The sequence below is a fragment of the Procambarus clarkii genome, chromosome 32, assembly GCF_040958095.1.
Source record: "Procambarus clarkii isolate CNS0578487 chromosome 32, FALCON_Pclarkii_2.0, whole genome shotgun sequence".
Lineage (NCBI taxonomy): Eukaryota > Metazoa > Arthropoda > Malacostraca > Decapoda > Cambaridae > Procambarus > Procambarus clarkii.
Genome location: NC_091181.1, coordinates 10,557,951 through 10,565,266, shown reverse-complemented (window position 1 = coordinate 10,565,266; position 7,316 = coordinate 10,557,951). Strand labels below are relative to the sequence as shown.

The 7,316-nt window shown below is 40.7% G+C and overlaps 1 long non-coding RNA gene across 1 annotated transcript; it reads left to right on the top strand.

Moving 5' to 3' along the window:
• The first annotated feature begins 3,847 nt into the window (after positions 1-3,847).
• Positions 3,848-7,307, top strand: LOC138370403 (uncharacterized). The gene is made up of 3 exons (XR_011230128.1): positions 3,848-4,101; positions 5,806-5,926; positions 7,201-7,307. It is a non-coding gene; the product is annotated as an uncharacterized lncRNA (long non-coding RNA).
• Positions 7,308-7,316: the final 9 nt, after the last annotated feature.

The following is a 7,316-nucleotide window of genomic DNA, read 5'->3' as shown; positions in this document are numbered from 1 at the left end:
GTTACTGTTTGTCATTTCCTATAAACATTTCATTTTTATGAAAGAGGTATGGCAAATTTTCATTCAAATATTATCAATAGTAATGCATAAAGCTTCTAGTCTTTTGTATTTACCAGTACAGTACATAGATTTACTTGTACAGTATATTATTTGGCTATACCTTATTAAGTTTTATCTTAACATGATGAAAGTCCTTGGTCTGGAGCAGAGGGCTATCTTGAAGTTATCTTGAAATGATTTCGGGGCTTTTAGTGTCCCCGCGGCCCGGTCCTCGACCAGGCCTCCACCCCCAGGAAGCAGCCCGTGACAGCTAACACCCAGGTACCTATTTTACTGCTAGGTAACAGGGGCAAGGGTGGAAAGAAACTCTGCCCATTGTTTCTCGCCGGCGCCTGGAATCGAACCCAGGACCACAGGATCACATGTACAGCGTGCTGTCCGCTCGGCCGACCGGGCTTGAGCGAAGCTGGGGGTAGAGTTTGAATGTGGGAAGAAAGCAGGTAGCTCAAGTGCAGCAGGAATCTGGCTGTCTGCTCTGTGGTGAGGCTGTAGTATCATGTGAGAGGAGGAAATACTCATTAACTGATGCATTGTTGCTGGTGAATGTTGATGGTGTTGAAGATCCGAAGTATGTACAGAGCACTTGCCACTGAACCACTACTGCGTTACTGACAGAGATCCCAACTTTGATAGCTTATATTCCATGCTTTCCCTAACTTGCCACATTGACCATCTTGCTGGTTACCTTCTGGCTGGCCTGATTGATTTCTGGAATCCTTGGGAAATTTAATTGTAATTAGTGTACATATTATTAGTGTAGAATGTCTTGGAATGTGGAGTTCTTGGGAATACGTTAACAGGCACATCTAATTGCTTGCAATTAAACTTGCGAACTTTTGGAGAAACTATATTTTCTGGTATACACTTTGGAGAAACTTCAACACTGGGTGGCAAAACTTGTCCCAGAACTAAGTAGACTCTTGTACCAGGAATGGTTGAAAACCACAGGACTAACAATACAATACAGTACTGCACTGCAAACCAGATATGACAGGGCTGATCTCATTGAAACTTTAAAAGGCTGAACAATTTGGTGAATATTGATCCAGACCACTTCATTAAAAGGTTCGATATAACAGTAGCAATGGCTTAAAACTTAACAAGCCACAATGAAGGACAGAAAACAGATGCTTTTTTCTAACTTGGGGTTATAAACCCATTGAACAGCCTACCTGTCAGCCAAATATGCCAATACAGTTGGGAACTTGCACCTCCTAGACTCATAAGTGAACGTGCACCTGCTAGTGACAGCTGGGAACATGCACCTACTAGTGACAGCTGGGAACATGCACCTGCTAGTGACAGCTGGGAACATGCACCTGCTAGTGACAGCTGGGAACATGCACCTGCTAGTGACAGCTGGGAACATGCACCTGCTAGTGATAGCTGGGAACATGCACCTGCTAGTGACAGCTGGGAACATGCACCTGCTAGTGACAGCTGGGAACATGCACCTGCTAGTGACAGCTGGGAACATGCACCTGCTAGTGACAGCTGGGAACATGCACCTGCTAGTGACAGCTGGGAACATGCACCTGTCACTTTCGCGAGCCGCTTCAATTTTCTACTGCGAAATTTTTTGGCCTTATGTAACGCATGCGAGCGAAAAGCGACGTTCTTTGTAGGAGGACAGGTTGAGTAGTTAGCCAAGGGGGACCTTAATAAGCCTAAGTGCAGGCTTCCTGTCCCAGCAACGGGAATTAAAGTATCATAAGGCTGGTAAGCAAGTAGAATGAACTGGGGGGTGGTGATGGCGAAAGCTTTCACTTTTCACATCTGTCAGAGCAGGTATGATAGAGCTCTAGTTACTGTCTAATATTCATGAAACCGGCAGTCCTAATAACAGAAGACCTGGGCTAAGCGCACAGTCTCTTCAGCAGGAGCAAGCAGTAGAAATAACGCAATTAGGTCCGGGTCGTTCTGCGGGTCACATTCTGAGCTCCTGGGCGCCTCTGACACTTTACTCTCGTGGGCCTACCAGATCTCCCGTGGCATGGAGTACCTCGCCATCAGGAAGGTAATGTACAACCTTTATGCATTCAAACTATCTGAACTCCCTCATTAGGAAGCAACAGTGTTATTGGAGTTTATATTATCATGTGTATATGGGACTGTTATAAAAAAGTGTGCATTGCGTATGTGGGACTAATATTCTTTGGCGTGATAATACTCTGAGTGCGGCCCATCGCAGGATTTGCATTCGAGTGTAGTGCTGTTGCAACCAGTCCAGCAGTGTTCCTGGGCAGACAATGAGTCACTAACGTGGCTGAAGAAATGATGACTAAACCACAAAGAAGATAGAGAAGCGACGACGTTTCGGTCCGTCCAGGACGAACCGAAACGTCGTTGCTTCTCTATCTTCTAAGCTGTGGTTTAGTCATCAAAAGTGGCCCCTGTTCGGAGCACTTTAAGTAGTACTGGGAATCCTTGCAAGATTTGGTAACATTTGAAACATTAAACTGAGTTAAGAAATTTAACAAGGGTGATGTGGTAAGAGGAGTGCTGATGTTGTGTATTTTGATTCCCTGTTGAAGGAGTTTGTTGACTTCAGTTGTGGAGGAACATCGTACCTTGAGTGTTTTGGTGCCTGCTTCGTGGTACATCTCCGTGACAGATATTGTTTCTGTTGTCTGTATCATGAGTGAGTGTAGGCGTCTCATATAATGAATCGCCGGGTCCCCGGGGCGCGCTTTAAGTGCCCCGCTTGATGCGCGCGCAATTTTTTCTCTGTTCTGTTCTGAAAATCTGTTCACTACTACTTCAAACGGTCTCTTATCATCTTGTCTGTTCTCCTCACTACCACTTAGGCATATCGCCTCAGCCATTTCTTCGACGCTGTCAACAATCGAGAACAAATTCACAATATCCTGTATCACCACGTGCAAAAACGAAGAGTGTGGAGGCAATACTCCACCTCCCACCAAGCAGCGGACGCCAAGAGCGCCAACCTTGCGACCGCACACGACCGTGGTCCGGACACAACTCTATAGTCCCAATTGTAGTCCCTTTGGCGCAGTGGTAAAACTGTGCCAAGCTAAGCCCCGCGCTTCTTAAGTGCTTTGGCCTGAGTTTGTATCCTGGCCGGGGAGGATTGACTGGGAGCCGATCCTTAATTGTAGCCTCTCTCCACCCAGCAGTATTCACCTAGTTGTACTTGTGGGGGTTGAGCTCTGCGGTTTCGGCACGCCTCTCAACTGTCAATCAATCAACTGTTACTAACTACTAACTCATTTTTTTTCACACACACACACAGGCAGTAGCTCGTAACAGCTGTCTAACTCCCAGGTACCTATTTACTGCTAGGTAACAGGAGCATCAGAGTGAAAGAAACTGCCCGGGCGCCGGGAATCGAACCCGGGCCACAGGATTGCGTGTCCAGCGTGCTGTCCACTCAGCCATCGGCCGACAGTGAATGGGTACCTAGTTGTTAAACAATTTGCCCGAAATTAGTGGCTTAGTGGCTTTAGGTATTGTATGTACTAGCTCTATCTATAAATCCAACATTATTTTTGTAAATCAACTATGTATGTACTTTTCCTGAATACAAGAATAAAAAAAAAATAATTTTAATTAATTTGGCGGGTTGTATTCCAGGGAAAATTAGAAATAATGATCTGACCGAAACGCTATGTCTGTTAGTGGCTTTACAAGACTGTAAAAACTCTATATATAGTGAATATATAAATATATAAAGAAAATTATACGCGCCCTAGCTTCAAAAAGGGATTTTCAAGATGTCAGTTTGGTGGTTTCAAGAACTGGTGAGGTTGCTGGGCCTGGCGGTAGAGGGCAGCAGCAGCCTCACACTGGGTTCTCATTGGCTGGTGCCTTTGACGCTCCCTTCAAAACTATTTTGTAAACAATAATTTGCGCGGGAAGAGGAGTGATGAACTTTACTCCTGGCCAGTGGGATTTTTTAACGTATGGTAATCACGAACCTTGTTGTGTTGTAAACACCTGGAGGCTCACCGCTCATCTATGATAGATTAAGACGCTTACTGCTGAGCTAAGATACGACAGAAGATTCACCGCTGAGCTGAGGTAGGACGGACTAACCGTGCCATTATTATCCCAGAAACTGATAAATGTTGCATATCTTGCGGGTAGCTGTCCCAACTCACTATACTCATTGTCAATCGGTCCCTCAGACATCTTAACCCATTCATTCAAAACCGAAGTAACATTAGTGAAATATTTGCTCCAGTCATCACTCTGCTCTAACAAATCTCTTGAATCACAAACCTTCCAATATACAACAGAAGTTGAACACCAGTGCACAAAAGCAGTGATACAGCTTACATAAACAGTTAGACTGATCTCAAATATATGACTAAATTCTTTAAAAGGGTTCTAAATTGTGGAATGACCTCCAAAATGCAATTAAATTCTGTTCTGCTCTCAACCATTTTAAAGCATTTCTAAGACATGCCTAATTAACATCTTGCAACAAAATTCGCCCACCTTTCTTCATTGTAAATAATTCAGTGTTTGCTGTTATTAGGAATGTTAAATACTATATTTGTACTGCTACAAAAGCTAGAAATTCAATAATAAAGTAGACTATGCCTTTCTTTAATAAGTATCATTTACAGAAATGTATGTTATATGGTAAAATTCTTGAGCAATTCATATATTGTATGTAGCTTCTCATATAGAATTAAATGTTAACCTTATGAAATTTCAAGCTAAATTTGATAAATAATTTTGCTATGCCCAAAACACTGCATAATTAGTAGCTTTATGTAATGTTCAATTACTGTACCTACTAATTATCCACTGTAACATGTTCCTTTATATTTGAAAAATAACAATATTACTGGAATATTATTATTATTATTATTATTATTATATTATTATTATTATCATTATTATTATTATTTATATTTTTATTGTATACAAACAGTTGTGCTCCAACCATGTAAATTTCAGCATTAAGTTCCAGCTAATTTGGCTTCAGATCTCAAGGAGTACCAATGATATAAAAATTCTTAAACTACTTGCCTCTACTAAAGTTATCACATGGGCCTCTTCAATGACTTAAGAAAACTTATTAATACCTTAAATCACAACTACTACTACTGTTCAATTCAGCAGTGAAATTTGAGACTAATCTCTGAATTATTTTAAATTGTACTTCAACAAGAGACAAATATATATTCATCAGTAATATTTCATCTTCTACTCCCATTAACCACAAGAGTACTGTACCACAGGGAAGCATACCAAGATCACTTCTATTTTCTGTATACTGTCTATCAATGACTTGTCAAATGCTTCTAATATTCTTGACCCTTGCCAGTAGCTATTTTCTTTTGCAGATGACACTACCTTTATCTTCTCTAGCCCCAGCCCACATACCATTAATGGTATTGCTGTAGTAAATGATGAACTAAAGAAAATGTTTCTTGTATGCACATCATCCAACAATTTTTTTTAGTTTATTTATTATGCACCCCATGCCCATCTGGTGTAGTGGATGAGGTTACAGAAGCTCATAATGGGCTCAAGATCTGAATCCCACAGCTAATATTAAACATAGAAAAGGCCCACATCATATTGTTTGAAAACAAATGTATCTAAGTAAACTTTTAAATAAACAATATATATGTTTAATAAAGCTGAATGGCTTAGTTTGTGTAACTGGTATCATTTACATGAAAAGAAAGATAATCATAAATTACAAAAGTAATATTGATTCATGGTTTTTGGTCCTGCCATTAAATTTACATATTTCCCCCCTTTCAGATGGAGTCATTTGATTTTGTTATTCCCTTAAGTTTGGATGCTCTTCAAGAGTCGACAAGCACACGACAGTATGTTGTCACCAACATCTCCATTAGTCGAGAAATACCAAAGAAGATTCAAGGTAAGACAATAATTCTAGAGGTTCTTTCGACACATTTCCATTATTAAAGTACTGTACTGTATTAATAACTTATTTTCTCTTTGTGCCCCTTACAACATTGTTACTTTGCCATGGTGCCACACTTGACCATGCTACACCCGATCTCTTCCTGATTTCTCATATTTCTTAGATATGAACGAAGAGTAGCCTGTGAGAGACCCAAATATTATAAAAGAAAACTTGTACAGTAATCTAGATTAATTGTTCATTTGCTACAAGTATTTTTAAGAAACAGAAGGGACAGTGAATGTAAGTACTGTATGGGTATTGCCGCCATGAAATATAAAAGTTTACAAATACAGTACTGTGCTTTGTTATGATGTATCGGCTCATGATTCCCAGCGGCCATCTCTGTTTAGGCACCATCATCGGCCACCTCCCATGTTCAGTGGCTCGTTTCATGGGAACCACGGAGCATTTGCATCTGATGTTATTGTGCAAAGTAGCATGGTGACCGAAATGTCGTTGTCCCTTCACATTCTAGTGTGTGGTCTGGTCATCATACTTTAGCCACGTTATTGTGACTCATCGCCTGCATATGGTGTTTCAGTATGCTTTGGTGGGGTTTGTAGTTTATTGAGATATAGTATTTATTTTTGGTGACTGGATAATGGCTTATAATACAAATTTGAATGCAAATATGGTGTGGGTGTCATGATTAATAAAGATCTTAAGCTATAACTCATTCTATAACTTTTCTAAAATAAAGACAAATAAGATTGTAGGGCATGTGTTCCCTAGATAGCCTATAAAAAGGACTAACAAAGTTAATCTTGGACTTATTTAGTTAATAGGGGCGCCTGGTAGCTGAGTGGACAGTACACTGGATACGTAGTCCTTTGGACCAGGACTCGATCCCTGGCGATGGCGGAAACAAATGGGAAGAGTGTCTTTCACCCTGATGCCCCTCTTGTCTAGCAGTAAATAGGTACCTGAGTTACAGCTGTTATGGGCTGCTTCCCAGGGGGGGGGGGGAATCTGTTGATTGATTGACAGTTGAAAGGTGGGCCGAAAGAACCAGAGCTCAACCCCCGCAAGCACAACTAGGTGAACTAGGCGAATACTTAGACGAAAGCTCTATCGGCCTCACACTCATAACCTTATTATACTCATAACTCAAATGAGTTATTTATTTACTCCTAACTTTATAACTCATAACACTTTATACTCATAACCTTATTATAATGTAGTGCAATTAATATACAGTAATTTCTTACATATTTATTTCATTTCAGAGGCACATGTGTTGTTTAGACAAGATGGACCCAAGTTTATTATCAGAGAGCAATGTTTTGATGCATTTTACAGCATTTTGGTCAATTTTGCATCTGTTGATGATGAGTTTAGCATC